Below are 26,072 nucleotides of genomic sequence, written 5' to 3'. Positions count from 1 at the left end.
CCAAATATCAAGTTTGCTATTTCGGTTTCAGTTCTGTGAGGATAATTCAGATGACTTGGTTCTTTTTTGCCCTTTTAGAAATAAAATATTAAAAAAAACCTGAGAATTTGATTTGATTATTTTTACCAAAGAGCATTCATGCGAAATTTAAAGTCGATCAGACAAGATTTCATTTTTTTATACAAACTTTAACCCCTTTTGTAAAATAGTAGAGTAAAATTTTGAAAAATTCTTTCTTATCTCAGCACTTCGTAGTAACATTAAGCTTATGTTCAAATTTTGAATTTTGTAACTTTATATTTACAAGTGGGCGTTTATCAGTCAGTCACTGTTGTTCCTTTTTATAATAGATAAGATAATTCTATATTTTTTATTTAAAAAACGTTGAGTGCACCTTACAGAAATGTATCTTATTAATAAGAAAACACCATCAAATCCACGTGATAGGAAGCGTTAAACAAAACCGAACAGATCCGAATTTAAAAACTTAAAAAAGTCAAGTTCGTCCAACAGAAGTTTTGAGAAAACTTGTTGACGCGTCAAGTTTGCGTGGCAGTGCGGGCGGGCGCCGCCCTGGGGCGGCCGGTGGGCGGGGCGGTCGCCTATATAAGCTTTGCATGCCTCAAACTTTGTTATTGAATGCGATCATATCGGCCAAGCGACACGGGACGAACTTTTCGCCAGTGACACTCGTCGGTGCAGCTTATAAGGTAAGTTCCCATTTCGAAAAAGTTATGATTAGATTGACAAAACAGCTGAGTGGAAAAGCTGAGCGTGTTACTAAAATAACAGAAAAGACCCAAAATCTGGGTTCATAAGATTTGCAAAAATAGGAAACAGACCAAATACTTAAAAACTCATATTAAAACAAATATTTGATATTAAAATAAAATTATAAAACTGACAATACAATACTAATATTTCATTACAGATTTACATGAAAAATGTTTTAAGTTTAGTATAGAAGAGTTAATTTATCGATAAAATAATATAATCCCAGAAGCACAATTATTAACTTTTTTAATTGATCCCAATCACACGTTACATAACGTGTCATTTTCAGTTAAAAAATTAACAAAATTGCAATATCACAAAAAATTACCATTTATAATGAACTAGTAGGGTTTTGGAATTAGCAAAATCGTCTCATTTGCACAAAAAATTCTGCCGCATTATCGGTTCAAAACCGCCAGAGTTGTTCAAAACTAAATGAAAATGTGAAATTAGTTTGGTACTGGTCTGTGATTAGCCGTGATAAGTTCATCGTGTCGAAATCAACCGCTAATTGCTTGACCGGCGCTCCCTCGAAATCCACTCGAATCTAGCACCTTCCACGCGATGGGTATATTGAGTTTCAAATTACCTGTTTAGCAATTTACTGATATTTCAGTGCCTTTAGTTAATATAACTTTTCCTAGTTTTTTCTTTCCCTTATTGAGTTTGAGGTCCTAATTCTTTCCAAGTTTTATAGTCGTGAGCCAAAGGAAATACACAATAACACTTTTAAAAAAAAGTGCAACTTTTATTTCTTATCGGAAGAGCAGTTTAGCCATCAAAGTATAACTGGCAGATTTTTGCTTTTATAATAATGTAATTTTTACATCATAGCTTAAAACATTACATTATTCTATACCCTAAGTTTAATTATAAGTTATTAAACACAATAATGCACCAACCAACATCAGTGTTTGAACTAAACTTGATTTTTGTTTTCTACTTAATGTTTTTGTGCTTTCCTTCACACCATTTCATTCCATTATGAAGTTATTATTATTTATTACTTTGAGTAGATTCTTACACACGTCACGTTCAGGTGGATTCCCTAAATAAATACAACGGCAGTTAATGTTTTACATTTCGATACATTAACGATTATACGCACGTGGTTTTATTTTTAATCCATACACGATTATCTAATCCAGAGAAATCGGAATATTATAAGATATTCGGATTGTCAAAGGATTTTAGTTTTTTTGTTGACATTGGCCAGTTAGGGATTAAGTCGTGGTATATGTATTAAGTTTATGAGTTCTTTTTAGAACGTATGACGACTGTAAGGATCGGCGGTCCCTTGATATTTTCAACTCGATCGGATACTAGATTGAAAATGCCTTTGTTGAGTTCTCAGGGTCAGCTAAATACGGCATGCAAATGAAAACAAAGATAACCTAACACTTAAACCGCGCATTGTCAATGTGAGTAGTTAGGACTGTAACCCCTTATTGTTTTATTCATATCAAGCGAAAATAGTAGCATAATTTATCATTTTGGAATTCAGATTCCTATGATTGGAATATCACGAGATTTAAATATTTTTTTTATATAAAATATTATTTATATATTATATATATTTTTTTATGAGATACTTTTTAATAAAATAAATTTGCAGCCCATAAATAATTTTGTATCCTCCCATACATACATATAGTCACGTCCATATCCTGTGAGGGGTAGACAGAGCCAACAGTCTTGAAAAGACGATAGGCCACGTTCAGCTTTTTAGCCTTTCCTCCGATATATTAGTACGAGTAATACGTACTAAAAGATTACCCGAGAGCGCGGGCAACTTTTAAGAAACATATAAAAGTTGTATGTGCCGCAATTCTTTCAATTCCCAAAATATTTTAAAATAAATACTAATATTAATATGTTCGAAAAAGATCTCGGTATTTTTATGTTATTTGATTAGATGAACACGCACTCATGATTTCAATCAAATTTTGTATCTTGCTGGTTATAAAAATATTAAATAAAACACCATTTATTTCTAAAATAAATAAATATATATATATATATATATATATTGTATTTTTATGAAATAAATGAATATAAGTATGTTCTTGGATTTGAATTAAATTTATAACTTTTTACTTAAAATATGTCAAACATTTAGATATACTTTAGAATAAAAATCTTTTTACATAGGTAATTTATTTCAAATAACATCTAAATATATATATCATTAAAGTATATCCTAAAAATGAACAATTTCTTCTTAAATAAATTTAGCGCAACGTGCTTGTTATTTTACTACCCTGAATGCACCCATTTGCAATAGAGGGTGGGCTATGTAAAAAAAATAAGTTGGCGCGTCACGTGACGAAGCATTTGTAAGTGGAACATGGAGTTCACAAAAAATAGTCAGGTTTAGTAGCACCGGTTTTTGGCGAGAAACATCACACTACGAACGGAAACTTTATGCTAAATTAACATTCCGAAAGCAACCGTAATTCCGCACCTTTTTGTATAGCAAACTAATACGTAAATTATTCGTCTTTATTTAAATCCTGTTTAATCAAGTATTCGTAGGAACATTATTACATAAGTGCTTATGAAATTAAATAATCATGAAAAAACATGTCTTTCGTTCTAATTTAAAATTTCTCCAACAACTTTTGACATTTATATGTGTTTTAAATGACAGTTAGACGTTTTGACACTTTCTTAAAGTGCATGTTGGTTATTATTAGACATGGCAATATACGTGAACGTGTATATTAAAAACAAGACGAAAATATAAAAATCAAGATATTATTTTTATTACATAATATAATTTGTACATGATATGTTTCAATTTTGTATCCCTTTTATTTACTCATTTTTCCAAGAGGAAAAGAATGAAACTATTTGAAAAATTAAGCTTCTGTTCCAGGCATAAATCCCGTTAAATTTTCAGGAATCTTTCCTAACCAGATACCTACTTCATTAGATTTGCGTGCGTGTTGTGTTCCGAATTTCGGAGAAATTAGTTCCGTGTTTCGGCAATTCCATTCAAATCAAACTTAAAGCATTGAGAATTGCTAAGAAAAGTTATTATGATCAAGTGCAGATAAACTTTGAATCTTCACGCTGTCTACCTAGGAAGGAATAATAGGCATAATGGCCGATCACGGCTTTCGATAGACAGAGGCAAGATTCAAAGGCGTCGATGGTCGAATCGTAAGGAAAGGTGCCCGATCGATCCAATACCGATAAGGTTCCCCTGCAAAGGTTGGGGAGGTCAGCTGGGAGTTGCTTCGTGTAAATATCTTCTCTCACCCAATTCAGAATCCATGGTCAAAGGCATACCCTGGGCTCCTCTCCAGAGTGGTGAGGATACAAGCTGGACTAAAAAGTTGATGGTTTGAAGCTCTAATACTTATGATAAATATCCTAACTGGACAAAATTATTAAATAAAGAAGCCCTCCAAAATATTTTAAAATATTAACCTAGGTTGAAGAGGCTATTTAAAAGGGCCATAATTGAGAACTCGACTTGAAGGGTCTTATTTGACACAATATTTAATGTAGCTTAAACAAATTAAGAGACATTATCAAATTCAGGTTTAAAAAGTATTTTTTATGAGATAACAATGTAAAAAAATGGCTTAATTAGATTAAAATTTTGCAAGGAAACCTAGATGTAATGGAAGTGAATGTGTAGTGTAACCGTGAACCTGGGAAAAATTACCCTGGCAGGGTTCTGAAGGTATATGTTTATCAGATTTAATAGACTTTCCTACTATTGTAACGTGGTCATAGATTAAGTTCTGCCTTTTGCGTTTGAGACAAACGCCAGAGTTATGTTTAATGTATAATACTCGTACCGCATACATATTATACCTTAGTCATAAGACACCGCATTTATTCTGCTTTCGTGCTTCTTTTGCCACACCCAACTTCAACTCCTATACATTAATATTGGGACCAACACGCCCTTATACACAGCCAGGCATAATAGGAGTTTAATTATTTAAACAACAAGTGACATTTGCTAAGATATTTGTCCAAGATTGAAGACACAAATCTTAGTTATTTTGTAATTACTAACCAGAGTTGTGATTTAATCTTAGCTTAACCGGCAACCATTACTTCTAAAAGTAATTCTTCCAAAATGTTCCAACTTCAATCCGTTTTTGTTACTGTAGATAATACTCTAAACCGGGAAAGGATTGTGATACACCAGCTACTTTCATTACGCAGAATAACAAGTTTGAATAGATTTTTTTTATGGTTTAACCTGGGATGGTGAACTCTTTTAGACTATTTACATATAATCATGGCTTTATCTCTTACGGGGTAGACAGGGCCAAAAGTCTAGAAAAGTCTATTCTAACCAAAGGGCTAAATGATACAATTGAGATTAAATAGTGATGAGTACTAGACCATCGCTTAAAAGAATGCAAAGTTAATTAGCCTTTCCCTTGATTGACTTTTACAATCCTCACGGGAAGAGAAACTGCTGGCTCACTTTGTTTCTTCGTCCCTACCAGATAACGAGTATGGAAGCTTTCACTCCTTCTTCGAAATGTTAATAAGGTAGGTACATAGGTTTTCTAAATGACTTTTACTTAGTAAAAAGTTATGTCATCTCCGCCAAGAGCGTTAGCATTAAAAATGTCAGAATATAAGTATGTTTTTGTATCAGAATCATAATTTATTATCCTATCACTTTCATTAATGATCATCATCTGACGCGGTTTCCATTTCATATTAGCTAATCAATTAATATACGAAGAAATCTATATCTGATCTTTCTGATAATTAATTTGGCACGAAGAGAGGTTGATGTTACAAGCGAAATAGACAATGTATAACGTAAATTAATTCATTTGTGGAGAAGTTAACAGTTAGGTACAATTGGAAAAAAATTATTTGCATTTATATTTATTTTTATATTAGTATTCATTTGTGAGAAGCGTAAACATTATTAAATTTAATTAATTCACTGATTTTACATGAACAATAAAAAAGTGTTTTTATTATTATAATATTCAATTGAATATTTATTTTTATTTCTATTAATCCGATGAACACCTTTGTAGAAATTAACAAAAGAGTTTTTTTTTTTTTTTTTTTATTCATTATTATAGGATATTATTATATCGCTTAATAATTGTCGTATGGTTTAACAACTTGGTTGACGTCAAATAAATTACTTAAAAACTAAGTTTACTGCCGCTTCCAAGGCGTCAGTGCAGAAGAAGCGGTAACAAACTGCACTGCAGCATTTTCATCAACAACGTCAACTTCACAATATTAAATTATACTTAGAATAGAATGTGGACGGGAGAATACATTGTTCACGGGAGATTTATATATTTATGAGATTTAATATTGAAAAAAGAAAAATATATATATATATATATATATATATATATATATATATATATATATATTTTATGGATTGCCAATTTTAAAAAGTGGAAGAGAAGTGAAGTACAATTTATTTATTATCATTTTTCACGTAAAGTGTATACTAACAAGTGGATTTAATGCCATTTATAAAATACTTACAGTAAGAATATCTTCTTGATAATCTTCTTGAAAAATTTAACCAAGGAATATGTATTAAAGAAATTAATTTTCCGGATTTTATTTCAAATACTACCCACGATCTCAAATCTTCTTAAAATTTTGTGTTTACATAATTAAGGACATGGACTACTTTTCATCCTGGTAAAAAAACTATTGTTCTCGTGGAATTTGCGTAAAACCTGTTTAGTAGGTCGCGCTAAACTCGTGCGGGCAAAGCTATAGAAGCTAGTAGTAACATAAATATGGGTGTGATTTGTGCGTTCTGTTCCCAAATAAATACAAAGAAAACACCATAAGGATAAAGTTGAAAGCCGGGTCATCCACTGTTTACTTAATAAGGTCAAAGAGCAAGCGGCAAGTGTATTAACATTTGCATAATCTTCAGTTACTTCCATTTGCACCACTTGTTCACAATTTAGTATTCTTAGCCTTTAAGAATCAAATCAATTCGTGTAGTTTATTGTCTTCTTATTACACAGTACAGTACACAAAAATAAATAGTGATTTTGACCACAAAACAGTATTTCAAAACCTTGCAATATTCGTTAAATGTTGAAAAGTAATTTGGCATTTTTTTGGCAGGTTGCTTAGTTTAACTGACTGCTAATGATTTAATTTTTATCAGTTTATTAATAACAAGAAAAAGAGTTTTATAAGGATCTGCATTTCCCTGTCTATTGTTGGATTTACTTTTTCAATTTCAATGGATTACGCAACACAAATCCCTGCACGAGAATTCCAACAACCGGTAATATTCATTTCCCTCCATGAATAACAATAACTTTAAACGTGGTTAGATAATAAATATATTATTCTTGTTCTAACAGCTCAGAAAAATATATACGCTTATTTTAATTTGAGTGCATTTAGACTTAATTTCTCTGATGGTAAGTAAGAAGGTGGAAGCTTGGAAACTCGAATAATGCCTTTTATTCTCGCCTTAGACTAAACTAAAATAATGAATTCAAGTTTGGACAGTTATTTGTTAGGTGACCTTGTACCGGATCATTCCGAGTTTTAATAAAATTGGTCTGTAATTAATGAAAATCTCCCCCTGTAATTTCACCGTCCGTTTTGAAGCGCGAGCAGTGAAGTCATTTCTGTCATTCCTGGTATAATTGATTCCGATTGCGAACCATTGAAACTTACAGACAAATTTTTTTGTTTATTTTTAACTTATGAAATAGACGTTTTACATTGTTTGTATAATTTTAAAAGGGGAAACATTCTGACTGACTGAGATACCAACGTACTGCCTAAGTTGTGTCTAAAATTTGAAATTTGCCATGTAGTTTTCTTATATGGTTTATAATTTTTTGATGAAATTCTTGTGTTACGCAGACTTAGAGTAAACAACATGACAATTGAATATCAATAGTTAATTTATCCTTATTTTTAATCTTAAATGTTGAATTAAGTTCATGAGACTTAAACGATAATATTTCTTCGAAGGCAGTCACTTCTCTTAATGTTTACTCGAGTTTCACTTCATTATCCTGATAGTGCAAATCTCGACATTGGCATGGTAATCTCTGGATTACAGTCTACGTCCCGACGCGCCTGTCGGGTTACAGGGAGCTAACATTGCAGTTTTGCGATTTCTATAACTTAGGATTTAAAAACATCTTAAATAATACAATTTTTCATACACGCTGTATTCAATGATAAAAAAAAGTATGTATGAAAAATCTGTGTATTGTTCTATCATTAATTTTTAATTAGTCTGTAAAACAAAATGTTTTATTATCCCCCCCGTGGATGTGTGATCAAACCAGTCTCGATGTAAAAACCTTATGTACTGACTCCAGATTTCAGGTTATTAACAGACCCGTGGTCTACTCCAAAAAAGAGAGGAGAAACTGGGACTGAAGAAGATTAATTCAAAATCCCATTAACCGCGAAAGGATTTTTTTCGTCGTTGTAGCCGAAAACAGAACATTTTAGATAACTTAATGCGTTCGGCATCTAGTATTGTATTGTGATCATACTCGTACTGTGAAAACCAATCTCCCGTGTTGTACGGTATTAACGGCCGATATTCGGAGCCGCAACCTGATGAGGTTTGTGGTTTCGTCAAGCACAACGCCTTCCATCCTCATCGAAACATGTTAAAAGCTGATTGTAGCCCGAACATGTGCTAAGGATGAACACTACAAATATTTTCATTGTTACATGATATTAAGCTTTTCGGTCCGTTACCAATTCATGGCTTACTCACTAATTTGAAACAAAGTGGAACAAATATTTTGTATAATTTCCAATCCTTGTCGGTCCAAAAGAAAGTCATCAAACCAATAAATACTTTTTACTATAGCTTTATTTATTTTCTTACATTATTCCTTAGCGGATGCGTATTTCAGTTTATATTTCGAAATGTTCAGTTCAGTTAAACCACTCTCCTGGAAATTTGAAAAGTACATATATATAAATATGTACAAAGTATTAAATGGTGTACAAAAAAGGACATAATTCACGCAGGTGGAGCCGCGGTCAAAAGCCAAGCCAAGACAGCAAACAGTGCTCTCTCCATCTAAGTCAGGAGTTCTGCAGCTTTTCATTTATAAAATGAATCTTCTGTTTACCCCCAGCTATATCATTGTGTTTGCTCACGCTGCCACGAAAGCTGCTACGACGTAGCTATAAGCTACATCAGAGCTTCATGCTACGCCGTAGCACCGTAGCGATTAGGATAACTTCTCAACTTTTTTTAACAAGTCATATTATTAACACGAACAATGTATCCTTTTTCTGCAGCAAAGTTAAATAATTTTTGAAAATTGACGAAACAATTTCGACGAGCGTGATTTGAATGTTCATCGAACTTTATTTTTCCTATAAGTTTCCGACATAACAGTCAACCTGTTATTAACTGTTATATTTATGCTTAGAAAAATTATATCAAAAAATGAATATACTAATTAAATTTAACAGTATTTTATTATTTATTTTATTTAACTAATTAAGTTATCTATCATTTTTAAAATTAGTCGGTTGATAATTATATAAATTAAACCCTACCCATGAAATAACTTAAAGCTCCGTTCTAGGACCGGTGTGAATACATATGATAGTTTCTCTCATAACATCACTTATACTACAGGATTCATGTTTTTTAAGGATTCGTAATAATAGTCAGTTAATTAACCGATGTTATTTTATCATTCATGGACCTGAAACCCTTACAAATATTGTATTTAAATGATATCATTACATTGATAACATTGTATAATTGGCTTTTGCCACCTGGCCTTAACAAACTACATTCACTATTAACGATATGATTAATATGATATCATTCTTTGCATCAGGCAATAATAAGCGGAGTAGATTCAGCATTATTTTTTAAGATTTAATTGAATTAAGCATTATTTAACAGCATATTCCTTATTTATGCTAAAATGCAGTTGAATCAAAATTTGTAAATTCAAAACGTAAGTTGTTTTGGTATATAGAACAACTTATTAATATAGGTGAAATTTCTTGTCATTTAGAATTTCGCAAAGAAAGGTTTGCCCCTTATAACTTTTTTTTATTATAAATCACGCACATCAAATTCTTTACCTTGTTGACACCAAGATGATTAACTGCCCCGTATATGTTTATGTCCGAAATATGTGTTCATTATTTTGTACAGGTTGTGCGTGGCTCAATTCACCGCATATATGATATAGTGAATTACAAACAGACATGCAATATTTTAACCTTAAACTTGATTAATATACCTACCAACATAAAATGTTTGAATTATTAACTCTAATTTTCTATTTTCTAATTTTTCTAATTCTGTGGGATTTCCAATAACGGGAAAGTGAAACAGAAAGGTAGATTACTTTTTAAATATCAATTTGGAAGTATAAATATTTTGGAAATGTGGAGTAAAAGTTGAAGAAATCTGTGAAGGGTGATGAATTTTGTCTTACAGCCTCGTTTTAATCACTACGCAGTCTCTGACGTTTTTTGTTTACAAATATGTTTCGACGTGTAAGTACACACAATATTACTTTGTACAGAAAAATATTTACTATATTTTCAATTACTTTATTGACAGTTTTACTCTGCTGTTTGTGGCTTCAATAGTTGAAATATAAGATCAAAGACGTCCACAGTTCCATACGGTTTGTGTCCCACAGATTGCATGAAACAGATTAGTCGGATGGTATCAACGGATTAGTTTGGCTGCGATTTCGGATTCAGATTGCTGATGACGCAGCAGTCCTAGTAATGAACGTCAAGTTTTCGCTATACCTTTGAAGAAAATACTAATTAATGTTTAAAGGTTTTAGTTTGTAAGCTGTTTTAAACGATATAATTATTCCCATCTGTGCTTATTGTCAGTTGCACTCACGAGTCTAATTATAGATCTGAATGAATGTTATAAGAAAAAATAAAACGAAAAATTTTGGAGAAAACGTGAAAGCCACCTTTATATATATTTATGATACATTTCAAATTGATGACATGATACACGAAAAGCTCATTGGCATTTAAAAGAAAGTTTATTAGTCTTTTCATTGATTGTCTCTTACAATTTGCCCGGGTAGAAGAGCAGCTGTTACATACAATTATTTCTCGGCTACCAGACTATCTCAATACCTGACTAGCACGGAAGTTTACGTCATATTACGGCCATTAAACATCATCACCACGCATCGGTGTCATTAGGTGCCACTTCGGCTAATGATCGGCATCTAATGCGGCATTAATTAAGCATTGTAAATCATAACCATTTACATCTCGTATCTAATTTGGCTAGTGAAGAACAACCTTGATAATTATGACATGATTCGTGAGTGTCTGATGGGTGGCGACCTTTTTCACGGTATTTAACACACTTACATCTTTACTTTGAGGTGGAAGACAAACTCAACAGCCAGACCAGCGAATACCTCAGACGGATATCCAACAGTTCGTTTATCTATATTATTATTTATGTATGTATATAAATATAACATTTGTTTCTTTTCTCCCGAATTTAAGTTTTAAGCTTTGTACCTTAAAGGCCGAATAAAGTTTCATGTGAATAACAAATGAACTATTGATTTTTCATCTTAAAGATCATACATACAATGAGTTCAGAATATAGAATTAAACTGATAAACTTATCCACCGCAAAACTGAAGTGAAGCTTGCCAGTTGAATGCTTCACTTTATTTTGGTTTAGAAACTTCACACTCCAATCACATTCACAGCTCACTGACTGCTGTACCTACTCGAGATAAGAAAAACATGAGAAGCATAGCATACGGATTTTAAAATAGGTATTTTTTTACACAAGTAGTAAAAGTCGATTCAGACTTTTGATTCCACTCCATTTGTGTCAATAGATTTTTAGGAACTGCTTAAATAATAAATACATAAATAAGAGGAAGATTAGGGTGCTTACAACAAGGTGTATCAAAAAATACCCAAGGCAGGCAGCGCAGCGGACCGTAAAAATTAAATTATTTTTACGGCATTAGGTAAATAGTTGTCATATGTTGCGTTAAGGTTAGATCTTGTGTTACCTATACTAAAATGTCCTTTTTAATGTGTTTTAATATGGCTTCAATTGTTTTAAACTAAGAACATAAAGAGCATCAGCGACAACTTCATAAACTAAACAGTGAATAGCTGTCTTGTCAATAAATCCGTTTTACGAGCGTATTATGCGCCGTGGTACAATGGACGCCATAAACTTATTTCATTGATACAGGTCATACCTGCTCGTTATGCACATCCATATATATGCACTTTAAAACCTTTTATCAAAATTGCTCACTCCTTTCTTAGTAATAACATCCATTTACGACTGATAATTAATTAATTTCAAAGATTAGGTCTAAAAGCATACCGCAATATTTTATAAAAGGCTTCTTAGGTAATGTAGGTATAAAGGGATGCTTTTTTTCATTCGTGTTATTACCCATATTCATGCAGAGCTTATATATTTGAACTCATTTGTACCTATATATTCGGTTATCAAAGCTTTACTGAAAGTTGTATAACTAAATTGCTCGAGTTGTCATTTCTTCGAATCTGTTATTATATTTGGATGCTTTTATTTTCTTTAGTTATTAAAAAAAAATCCGGAATTTAAACAATTGAAAAATGCTCCATACTTAGGTCAACATTGTTCTAAAAGCCTAATGTAATTTGAATAAGTTTTTTCTTGGCTTGTGTCGTTCCATAAGTAAGCAAATGAAGCATAATATATTGTGACCTACAAATTTGTGTTCCTGTATTGCCTAAACCGGTCTTATTTTACTATCTGTTCTGGTTCAGACCTCGCCGCGTAGTTATGTACTTATTTTTAGAAAGAAATGATTTTAAAAAGTAATCATCTTTTTATTTTCTTGATAATGTGAATAACACTACAACCAAATACGCTCACGTCAACAATAGGCCTCGAAAGATCGATATTATTTTCTTAAAGGACCGATATGAAGATATTGAATTGCAGAGTTCCAATTGAACTCGGATTTCGTTTGTAGGACATAAGCCTCCAACAAAAGGCTCCTACAGAACTATTAGGAGCGGGGATGATAACGATTGTCCGTGTTCCGCAAACAGAGGCGCAGATACGACAAAGGTGACAAGGAAACCCGTTCTGTGGAACTGATATAGCATAAAATTTAGTTTTCCATTTTTAGATTGACATAAAATCAAAAATTAGGGTGCGTCAGTGGTAGATTCGGTAAGGTTAAAATGCGTGATGCGCAGAAAGGCGCAGGTTCAAATTTTACTTCGGCCATTGACTTTTTTTTTAAGTTTTGTAGTTTGAATACTGACCGACGCTCTTACGGTGAGGGAAAACATCGTGAGGAAACTTGCATATTCAGGCAACTGGATGTGTAACCATGGATTCAATGCGGATTATGTGCTGCAAAGGATGCGGAGGTTAGATAGGAGTCGCTTATTGTAAAAACCAGACTCACCCAATCTAGGATCCATGGTCGATGGCATACCCTGGGCTACACTCCAGAGAGGTGAGGTTGCAACCGGAACTAAAACTAGGTAGAAGAAGATTAAATCAAAAATTATGCGTAGATCGTCGGTACACATTTTTCGAGTCTTATGGTATGAGTATTAATTGACTTTGTCTGGCCCCTGAGTGTCGAATGGCGACAACATTTTGTTCTCACCATCATTAAGCCACTCTACTGAACGTGACCTTTCAGAATTTTCAAGTCTGTTGGTTAGTCTACCCCGCAAGGGATATAGTCATGATTATATGTAAGTATTATTTTAGACATCAAGTAATATTGATGAGATGGTGTTTTCTTCTTGTGCTTTGACAAACTGTAAGAACGAAGTCCGCGTAGGAGTGCGTGCACTTTTGAGGGTTCTGTACTACGAAAGTAAAACTGTCAAACGAAATAAAATCTATTACAGTGCTCGTCTTTCTGTTTGTCTCTCAATTTTACCGTAGAAACGCGTATACACTTTAATCGGTTGTACTAAACGCTAGCTATAGCCTACTGATTACGTCCCCTAAATATAATTTGGTTTGACCTAATATTGCTACGGTATCCTCCGCTGCCGGGGAGAGTGGAATATTTTTCAGTCAGTGCATCAGATGGGGTGCGAATTATGATGAAATATAAAATAATAATAGCTTACTACATTTTGCCCCTTTGAAATAAACCATTCAAATGAATTTATAAATTAAACAAACAGTACAAATGTAATGACATTAATTTCTCTACTTTTCTTTAAAATAATTAAATATCGGTCTTTTGACCAATATAAAAATTGCGTTAGATTACTAAAATGCAACGTACGTTTACGTACGTTTTAGCAAGTGCCGAAAAAGGCTATGTCACTATTTTGTTACCGATAGATATTCGTCAAAAAAAGTTGTTTTAAAACGCGGAAGGGTAGGGAACGGTAAAGGATATAAGGTAATAAATACTTGGGATACTTATTAACTAGTAATCTGTCATTAGGTATAGGAATTACAATTCCATTTAGCCATGTAGCTGAATGTGAAATTTCAGTCTTTTCGAGACTATTGGCTCATGAACTAATTATTATAAATGTATCACTTTACCAGAATATAATTAATGCGGTCATATATTGACGTCTGTTGATTTTGATCAGCATTGGATGTTGTTGCGTTGCGTGATCGATTTGCGGCCGCCCTCGATGTCGGCTGCGGTCGCTGTCAGCCTGTCACCGACGTGACAAGACGGGGATTGTGAGGCTAGCATAGTAGAAAACTTCTGTACAATACCTGACATGAAGATATAACCTACCTGGAAAAAATCTTAATTTTATAGCTTTACAACTTCCCAGTAATGTGTGTGATGCAAGACGATATCACATAATGCCTACGGCAGGATAAGATTTGTATTGCGTTATAATATTCCAATTCGTATTCCTTACAAAGGTAAGGAGAGTGAGCATACTGAACTGTTTAAAAAAGCATTCTAAAAATCTTTACCCCAATGTAAATTGCTGTAAACTTTTGTTCATTGTAATTAACTGAAAGGCGTCTTTAATTCTTCACTATGTTGTTAAAAGACTTTTATTTAATATTAATATAAAAAGTGTTTATATTGCTCTATTTACTTCTTGACCCTAAACCTGGAAATAGGTTTCATTGAATTTTGTAGGAAATGAGATTGAAGCCGAAGGAAGGACAAGTTGTTTTATAAACAGTAAATAGGCTCTTTATTCAGTTTTCACTTGGAAACAAAAGTCTTTCTATGATATTTCAAATACCTTCCGTAAACTATTCAAAATATTCCTACAAACCTTTTGAAATATTTCGTCTATCTTTGACATTTAGAGTGAACTAATTGAATTGACGCGATTGTTTATATTTCTCCAGTCTTCTATAATTGTGTGTTTACCTCAATTGGCCGTGTTTGCTCAGGCCATGACGTGCCGGGGAGAAAATTTCGGGGCCTATCGAAGTCGCGAAACTCCTGTCGAGGTCGGACGCCAATTGTTTTAATTTTGTTATTAATCTTAAATTAATACTCTCATGTTGTTTGAATTTCCTTGAGACGGTGAACTTTATGCGACAAAGTTTTTACTGCCTTGTTGTGTCGTGTCTTATTGATTGCCTAAATAAAGGCAACTAGTGTCTGTTGAATTTATGAGCCTTAAAATTAACTTACCTTTCTTTATTTCTTCTTTTCTTTTCTTTTTTTCTTTTCTTTTCTTTTCTTTCAAATACAAAAATATCAGAAACTTTGTAGAATTGTTTATCTATATACTCCATATAATATAGCACATGGGCTTAATAACTTGCGATTCCTCATGTAGGTGATGGTCTAGAAACCTGTCACTTTTTGGATCTCACTTCCATCATAAGGTCATACAGTTGAACGTGATCTATCAGTCTTTTCAAGACTGTTAACTATCCTGCAAAGGATATAGACGTGACTATATATATGTACGTATGTAGAATTAGAAATTTAACGTTAAAGTGAGGCGTCTACTTCTCTTGAACTGAAATACATGAGCTAAATAACAAAACGATAGTAGAATGAAAACAAAACAGTGCCGCCTCATTAGCACCAGTGAATAATATACGGCTTCCGCTAGTGGTCGACACACAGTGAAATTGTGCAGGGAAGGGCTGCTCTTTCTCACTACACCAAACTTAATAAATTAACAATGTTTTGGGCGACTATGGCGCATTGCAATGCCTTTTTTTTACTAATTATTGTGACTGATTTAGACTTTTTGGCTTTCTGAAAAAACTTTTTTTGATATGTATAGTCAACCGCATATAAAGTTACCATGCATGTAAAATGAATGATAAGAGGTGAATTTGCAGTTTTGGGCAGATAGATATCGTGTTGACTGTATTTGGTTATGCTATAATCTGACACCTGCCCTTAATTTTCCTAGCTATTTTAGTATTAAGTCATGTCAAAAATTTGGACTTATAAAATTTTTGTTTATAATTTTTTTCCGTAGTTACAATCTCCTCTTTAAATAAGGAGCGGAAAAATGCGCGGGACGGCGCGAATGTCAAGTGCAGACGAAAGACGACGCAATACTTTTTTACATTATAAAAAAAGTATTTCTTTTTATTATAATTTCTATCGCATTTTGTATTCTACTTAAGTGTCTGCATCTTTGTTAGTAAATCACCCTTTCCTACGGTTAATACAACCTCAAATTAAAATGATTTTTTAACTATAATTCCTCGTATAAGATAATAAGATCTTTGACGACTAATATAAGATCTTTGTTAGGTAAAAGAATAGATAGAATACACAAAAGTATACCATGAAAATACAATAATATCAAGAAGCAAGAACAAAAAATTAAACCAAGGGAAAAATGTTGTTGGCACAAGACGTTATACGAATTTTGATTACATAAAAAATGAACACAACAAAAACTTAGGTAATTATGATATTGGGATAAGCATGTACGAAACTAAACAAAAAATCTGGGCACTTTTATCATAAGAGTGATAAACGGCACAACTACTGAAATGCTTTGCTATTTATCTTTTAATACTTTATATTTGCATTCAAGCCGTAATAAATTAGTTTACCCAAAGATATCTCATTGCGCTCCCCAGTGATTTACATACGATTCGCGCAGTTGTATGTAACATAAATATATTCATATACGTAGTGGAGTAATTTGAGGTGGGCGGACTCTTTTATAAAAGGTTTCGTAGTTTCCTTAAGAAATATGAATATATAATAGTGTAATCCTGAGAAGATACGACACGAGAATCAAAGATACGGTTATTGAGTCTAATGAATAAGTTATGTTCTGTTAATATTATCTGTGACTCTTATCTAAAAAACTGTTATTATTATATTCAGGTGAGAATTAAGAAACAAAACAGACGAAAGGAAATACTTGAATATCTACGAGATATAATAGTAAAAAAGTCTGCAAACATAATATTGACAAATAATAAAATCTTATTACGTAAACACATTGCGAGGACAGCGTCAATAACAGATAATGGAAAGAGGGGTTAGTTTTTAAAGAAATTCTGAAAGTATACAGCAATAAAAATAAGACTTTATAATGTGAACGAGTAATGTGAACAAGATCTTAGATAAGATATTGTCTTGAATGTTTGTTTAAAAATAAATTATTAATAGCAAAAGAAAACATAATGAAAGTTAGAGAGTTATGGAGTACGATCGGTGTAAAATTGGGTGACGGAATGAGGAACAGTGTTTCTATTTTAAATCTGTGATGTCAAAGGTAATATACATCGAAAGGAATATAAAAGGAAATGTTTAGATTGTTTGGTCACATAGAACAATAGTAGGTTGACTCAATAAGTATAAAGAGAGTTTGAATAGGAACGTTGGAAGAGAAACCAAGAGTTCTCTAAACCGACGAGGTTACATGAATATACATTAAGAAATATGCAAGATGATGGCAAGTAGAAAGATTTTATTTCTGCCTACCTCTCCCCTATGTATGTATGAAGTCTTGATTTTACATTAGATGTACGGCTACGCGTCTCATGATTCACCAAATTAGCTTTACTAGTAATAACTTGATGGAGCGCTATATCAGAATATAAATTTTGATGACTATCGAAGAATGAAATCGTGCGATGAAGCTGTAAACAAAACACGATTACAAAGATGATGTTGGTTGCGCTCTGAATAATTTTTTTTGTTAAATATGCAAATCTGCCCTTTCTGTATCACGACATACTCGTATACGAAATGGTGGTAGGTAATTGATTTTATAATTTATGCGATCGCCGCAATCGGGAGGGTCTCATTGATATTCAGAATGTTTATTTTTTGCCATCCATAAATTATTACAACTTCTAACTTGATTAATTATCTAACACTAGACTTTTGACCGGGATTCACTTTAATGATAATTTTCAGGAATAAAAGTTACTCTTTATGAACCAAAATAAATACGTTTTCAAATAAAAAAAAATGAGCTATCGTACAAACACTGATAGAAATTTAAATATATTTATTATTTATCTTAATAAAATTGTTATTATATTCTGTTTTATATTTTGATATGGATTTATTTTAAGTCTACGGAACATATTAACTATTGCTTATACCTACCCAAATTTACTTAGGTTTATGTGAAAGACTAAGATAAAAGCGAACTTAAAGACATCAAGAACGTAATTTACGTCCTCTATTTGTCAACCTTCAGGTGATAGTGTGTGAAAGGTGTTTACTTTATTTAAATCCCCTCTGATCAAGCCTGTTGCTTCCTGTCGCCATCCGGTGGGACCGCTTGTTACGCTCATGAATAATGTCCCTTATTCAAAGGAAATTTAATCTTTTATCCCATCAGGCGAGTTTTCTTCCCGCGCATGGCGGTACGTTTTATTTACGGAACGGTGTCAGTATGTATGTTGATACTATCGGAAGTGTTCGGATTTTAGTTCAGATTAGTGTAAAAGTGGCAAATAAATTCAATTTGTTTGATTAATTCAGTTTTTGGTATAATGTGATGCCTGTCTGACTAGAATTAAACTAAACTAAAGTTTAGAAGTAAAGTAAACTAAAGTTAACATTCGATTAATAATTAGGTCAGCCTTAGTCTTAGATCATTTAGAACCTAGTGTACTAAAATACTTGAAAATAAAATACCAAAAAACAGAAAATATTCAACTGGCACTCACAGTTTGAAATCAGTTACGACATCGTTAAAAGTTTGAAAAATACGACTAAGTATTTGAGTAACCAAAATTTGATTGATGCTAGTTTTATGAACTTGTTACCTGCAATTTGATTGTTGCACAACTAACAATGAAAAATATCTTTTTATTTTTAAATTGAATTAAAAGGCATATTTGTATGGACATGTAATCGCCACGCGCATGATGAAGGAGGATTAGAATATAATTTTTCATAATCTCTTTGAAAAAAATCTGTGATCTAATGGAGCCGTAATGGAAACCATAAATCAAACTATGAGCCATCGGGGAACTTTCTGGCTACGTATCCATATACCGACATATGAGTGGATATTTCATGAATACTAAAACTATGATTGGACGCACTGCCCATGTACTTATATGTTCCCATCCTGTTAGTGTAGCATTTGGTTGGGAGATGTGTGAATGAATATACAATAAGGTCTCTCGTATACTCAACGAATGTTTTGCCAACCTTGTAATAAGAAATATTATTATTTTTCATGAAAACTCATACATTATTATTATTATTATATTACATGATACACTTTAACATGATTTTCGATTTTCGAAGTAAGTACCTACTCCTTTACATTTTATTATCTGGTTTGCAGTTTTTCTTTGTTGAGGTTGGCATTACCAAACCTTAACAAGCCGTGAAATCTCTGGTTTAGCAAAATTTGTGTTGAAACTTTGTTACCCATATTTTATTTATTTATTTTATTTTTTTATTCTTTATTGCAACAATTACAATTTGTAAAGTACAATAGGCGGACTTAATGCTAATAGCATTATCTTACAGTCTACCATTGGGTTAAGCGGAGAACCTTTGTGTGGGTGATAATAATAATGTATAACATAGGTTTTTAGTATATATCGTATAGTAAGTATGTTACTTACTATACGATATATACTAAAAACCTATACATAATATATACCTATATATTACACTAAACATACATATATATATATATACATATTTGCAGCAGATTACATACAGAGATTATTAACTCTCTCATAACTGGATCAGAAACAACTGGACCACGTGCGACTTAAAACTGGCGCGGCTCAGAGAAGATTGAACGGAATCGGGAAGTGCATTCCAAAGTCTAACAGCTGTAGCAGCGAAAGAATTCGAATAAAAACCTGTACGGTGAAAAGGTGTTGCAAGGGTCAACCTGTTAGAGGAACGTAGGATTCTTTTATCAGTGGAACTTATAAAATTCAGATCTAAGTTAACCTGGAGCTAGGGGATTATTAAGAATATTATAAAGTTACCGCTAAAGTAAACATTGACGAAAAGAATGACAAATGTGATGATCTTCTTGCATTAGTTCCTTGAAATAAAAAAGTCGATTAAAAATTCTAATAACTACAAATCCGCGTAGTGTCCACATGGGTCAGATTAAAAATTCATTTAGGATTAAGCGGAGGCACGTCTGATTTGCCAAATTACTGGTTTACATTCATACTCGAACTCTATGAATATTCAGCAGTAGGTCGGCATAGATTACACAAATGTTTTTGGTCGTAAGGCCGACCCTTGAAATTTTCTACACCTTTTAATGTTGACGTTGACGCTGATTTCTCTAAAAACATGTTTAAGAAACAATTGTAAACAATAATTAAAGATGAGCAAAGAATAATTTATATTTATTTTATTATCATCATGATTTATCAATGGTAACAACAATTATAAAGAAGTGGAAACACAAATTGATAATCTTCCATCAAACAAAAGAATATTATAAAAACATGACTTGGCTAGATAGTTTACCCCTTGGCTAGATAGTTTACCTGCGGCCCCTTGAATATTCTGAAAATCTTTCTTACGCCCGTCTATAACTATCTATATGCCAAATTTCAGCTAAATTCGATCAGTGGTTTAACTCGCTTTTACCTCCACACTTTGGTGTTAGTCGCAAATTGCACGGAATCTGTACTTTTTCCATTATACAAGGTGTTTCGTATGTCTACTTTGCTCTCTTGCACAAGCACATAGCAGATAGCTCAAGGAACTTAAACAGCGTTAAGAGGTGACATACTAACAACAACACTTTCTCATTGGTCTAATTATTTATTTAATCATAATTGTGTTAATTGAAGAAAGATTTTAAGAGTTGCAGTAAAGAAGAAGTAACTTTTATTATTGGTAAATTATTTTATATATCAGTTGCAAAACTTTTCTATATTTTGCGACCACGCGGTAGAAGTAGTTGCCGCCATGCGGAAGTTTTAATTAAGATTGAAATGTAGACTAGTTCTAGACAAATATTATGATACCTCATATAAATCTTATTAAAGTGTATGTTGGAAGTTGGATGATGGCAGGCAGATTGGATGGATGTGTGTGGTTGCGTTAATTCTCAGTAGGTGATGTGCGTAGGCCCAGCACACATTATTTAGGCTCTAGAATCTGTTTAACCAAAACTTTGAAAGGTTCTTTTTATATTCGTTGTTGATAAATGGAATGTTTAATACATTCCTACTAATTTGTTTTATTTATCTAACTATTATTTACGAAAAAATCGTTAGCGTATAGGATTTAGAGCCAGGCATAATCTGGGGGGCATTTTTGATAAATTTTCACGAGACATTTGTTTTGATCATAGTTACAACTAGCTTTTTTTCTTCACATGACATGTACCTACCTGTTCAATAAAACTTATTTTTTTTATATCTAGTTAATTCATTTTCTGATAGATTTTATTTTCTTCAGAAAATCTTAAATAAACAGCCTAGTTATGAAGTCATTTGTTAGGTGTAAAAGTTGTACTGTGTGGTCAATATAAAAAGGTGGGTAAAGCAGATTTCTGAACGATATTGATCAAGCGTGCTTTGTATAGGTAAATATTTTCTGTACTTTCATTAGTTTTCTCGGTGGGCCCGAAGGTCTATAATCTGGGCGAAACTTTGTGGTAAAGGGGGTCCGAGTACAATCGCGTGTGTCGTAAATTAACACAAGCACTCGTTAATTACATCACTACTTATTAAACTTTTGGATTTGATGACGTATGCAGGTTAAGGAAATTATTGCGTTTATAATAATAATTTCCTTATAATTTCGTTTAAACCACTTGTCTGTTCTTAAGATTTGTTGAATCTTAAAATCTGGCGTGGTTTTCTTAGTCGTTTTCTTTATGCTGAAGGTAAAGTCCAAAAAAGGCATTGATGTTTTATATTTATTAAAATTCAATATATAGTAAATGCAAATATTTTATAGGAATATTGACATTTATGAATCTCTATGAGGAAAAAGGTAGTTTGTAAGACAACGTTATGAATATCGATAAATCCAATAAACACTCTCAACTTGGCTTAAACTAAAAGTAAAGTTCATAACAACTTGTCACGCCTGCAGGCATGTCTTCGGAAGTTTTAAGTCACAGAGCAGTGTGATGCATCGTTTAGGAAATTTAAATAGGATTATAGGTTTCCGTAGTTGAGATGTTTTACTTTACAAACTGTTTAATTTGAGTTAACTTACACAATGAAAATTCTGATACATTGCATACACATAATCACGTCTTTATTCGTCGCGGAAGAAAAATTTTGATTTTTTTTAGGATTTTCGTCTTTAGAGATGAATATAAGGATCAGAAGGTTATAAGAAAATAATTGTTTGTGGAAAAGCAATAGTAATTATGATGTATCTGATAAGTTGAAAAGGCTTTCATGAAATATTTGAGATCTGAAGAAAATTCACCTAAAGTTTAGTTTAGTCTAAGTTTTTGATTTATATTTATATGTGTCCTCAAGTTGAAACTTAACATTTATCTACAGAAAATTTTCCTTGTTACAGATTCAAAACACAGCTGTACAAATAAGAAGGTATGTGGTGTAACCTATAAAGATTATTTAGTTAAAATCACGTGTTTGGTGACTATTAGCCGCCGGCTGCCGCGCGTGGCGTGATCGCATTATCCTGTCCAGACGAAATTACATCAATGTCTATATTGTCCATCCCTCTTTTAGCTAAATATGGTTATACAATAAATTGGAAACTATTTACAATATAACAGTTGTAATGACTCCAGTGAAGGCTGTTAATATTTTCTAGTATTGAATAGACGAGAAAACCCCTTATAAAAAAATGAGTCTCAGTTTAAAGGTATCTACATTATCTAGAATTTATATCAATTAATCAATGTACTTTCCCTTTACGAGTATTTCAATTGGTTTCCACATTACAAGAACTGTTAAAATGAGAATTCAAGTAGGTAGGAAGTATAAGTATATTCCTCCTACCTGCTTGAATTCTCATTTTAACATTATCTACTTGATACACTCCGAGTATTACCAACAAATAATTATGAAGTGGTAACTCAGGGTTACCACTTCATCCTTAATATCTTCCAGTTGCGCGTTCGCTCGCTCCAGATCATTGGTAAACAAACCTAATAGCTCACTTTGCTTGCATTGCTCCATTGATCTTTCGCATTGTTCTCAAGCCACTGCGTACACAATACGCAGCAAAAGCTAGGGCACTGGATCAAAAGAACTGCGTAATGTAACTGATACAGGGTAATGAGGGGAATGTAATTTTATCAGTTTTGCGCTTTTTTCATTTCGCATTCATATACTTTAAAATGTCTATACCTATACTACAGCGAGAGTTTACACATTTAAGCATTTTCATTGCATATCAACTGATCTTTTGCTACCCAATGGTAACAAGTCATTCTCATAGCGGTGTCAAACTACATTATTTCGATTTACTACTTTTACTATTCAATTGAATCTTTTATAAGCACCGCGCAGGTACTTTTTCCATTTTCTTAAGATCACCGGCATTAAATTTGTCACGTGTACCTATTTCTTGCTACATTCTTCCCTATAAACAAAAAAAATAAGGCTCTACACTATGAATTCACATCACATATCATCAGCTTTGGATCCTTAGACTTGCCCGATTTCTGTCAGAAACATTACATGGACTCGCCTTAAACGGAACACAAAATCACATTAACTAAACCCCGACACAATCGAATTACCGTTAGCCGTAATATGTCACGGAAAATTGTGGAACACGGAAATGGATAGGTACTTGAGGTAACTTTACATATAGGTATATAGAGAAATCTGAACAAAACAACTACGTTTACAAATTTATAGGTTTCGAAAATTGACTATTATGTATGATCCAAGCTAAGTCCACAGGCTAAATTAAAGTGAACAGGCCATTTATTTTCACATTACGGTTTAACTCATCTCAGCTTGTGGGAGGTATATCCTCATTATTCCAACACACACATCAACTACGCGTGCAGTAATTATGTTAGGAAAATTTAATTCAAGAGCGCCTAGCCACAGACCTCTGGTTTTGTTGACCTTGGCGTGCAAATGAGATTTTAAACATATTTCAACAATTTCACTTAAATCGGCTAACAAACTTTATAGTTATGATAAATTCACTAACTCCGAATTCATTAGTTAGGACGTAACGCGTTGATTGATAATTCAATTTTCAGCTTGATTCAAATTAAACCAAAATGTTGCTTCCATTTTGTTGCTTGAATGGATGCTTTGATATCTTGCTAAGTCTTGGTAGAAATAATAAAGGTGTGAAATTTTAAACTTTATTTAATACTATAATAATTGTTGTAAATAAGTAACTGTCTCTACGTTTCTGATGGAAATCAAAGTTGAAGCATTTTTTAAATTGAGAAATTAAAAAAAGGACTACATAAAGTACTACGTCAAAAGAGGTTCGTTAGAACATCGCTATCAACCGTAGATTTCCACTTTTATATATTTGAATGATTGTCAAAGAACACTTTCCTAGGTGCAAATGTGATTCACCTCGTTTCCTTTTCTGAGAAACCCGTTGTCAGTTTGTGCGATAATATACGAACATATATTTTAAATGTAACCATTTCTTTTGTATACTTGCACGTGGTATTTCTTAACGAAGGAGGTTTTAATGAGAATGAATGTCGCAATTTTAAATCTTAACTTTGCTTTCAAGAAGAATTGTGGTTAATATTTATTAAAACAATTACTGAGAACCGAGTAAGGTTAATTATCATGAGTGTTAGACTGTAATGGATATTATTCCCAGCGTTATTTCTTCATACGAATAAGAAGACAACAAGTTATTTTATTACAAAATTGAAGTTTCAAATAGGCACTATTATTATTGTTTTACTCCCATCCCCCAAAGTATAGTGAGGGGAACGCGCAAAATTGGAGGAGTATCAGGTATAAGTCTAAGATTTCTGTTACATATAATTGTAGTTCTAAAGTTTCGCAAAACATACACCGGAAATGATTTAGAACCCCTCTCTATACTGCAGTCTCACCATAGTCCATTTATTAAGATACTCAATTAAGCTTAACAATCTTGATACTACATTTCATTGAAAAACACATTTTAAAATTAATTGACCTAGTGAGTAAAGTGAAATGAAAACATATATTTTCTATTTATTGTAACGCGATAACTTTCGAATGGTTCGAAAGGCTTATGATTAAATTTATGGTGTGTAGGACAAAGAATAAGTTCGTAGGGCATCAAAATCGATGAAGTAGTTTAAGATATGAGTATATTCTTATTTCGTAAAAAATAAAAGTGCTCGCGAGGTCTTAGCTCGCAGCGAACGACTAATTTATAGCAATGAGAAATAACAGATGTCATGTTGACTTACTTTGGCTAATACATATAACCGAGAGACCACATTCGGCTTTTTGGCGTGATGATAGAATTAAGATTCAAATAGTTACAGGTTGACAGCCTATCACCTAAAACAAAATATCAATTTAATTCAGGATATTAAATTGAGATGTAAAATCCCAAGTTAATAAGCCTATCCCTCAGTAGCCTTTAACGTCATCAGCAGGAAAGAGATAGTATGGTCCTATACTTTTTTCTATTTGTGCCGAGAACCACAAGCGGCACAACTTTTGCTATTAACCATACTCGATTTTAGAATCCGGAAATATTAAGAACCATTCTGCACTGCAGTATCACTAGTTAATCCTCTCCTCGGAAGCAGAACATATACAGTATACACTGCATACCGACATGTTTTTCACTTTTTATAATTTCCCCTTTGAAAGCGGTTCGTTAACACATGTCTCGGGAAAACGTGATTGGCATTGGACTAGCTTTAGGATATATGTACTTTTTCAGAAACTGACACTACTATGATTAAATCCTTGTAACTTTAAAAGT

At 32.7% G+C, this 26,072-nt stretch overlaps 1 protein-coding gene across 1 annotated transcript in view; it reads left to right on the top strand.

Moving 5' to 3' along the window:
- Positions 1–641: 641 nt before the first annotated feature.
- LOC106143235 (short neuropeptide F) overlaps positions 642–26,072 on the top strand; it is a 49,851-nt gene continuing 24,420 nt past the window's right edge. Inside the window, exons 1-2 of the mRNA XM_013345259.2 lie at positions 642–710; positions 22,701–22,729. The gene's annotated coding sequence lies outside the window, so the exon portion shown is untranslated. The remainder of the gene's footprint in view (positions 711–22,700; positions 22,730–26,072) is intronic.

Source organism: Amyelois transitella, chromosome 9 (genome assembly GCF_032362555.1).
Source record: "Amyelois transitella isolate CPQ chromosome 9, ilAmyTran1.1, whole genome shotgun sequence".
In the NCBI taxonomy this organism is placed as follows: domain Eukaryota; kingdom Metazoa; phylum Arthropoda; class Insecta; order Lepidoptera; family Pyralidae; genus Amyelois; species Amyelois transitella.
This window is presented reverse-complemented; position numbering and strand designations above follow the sequence as displayed.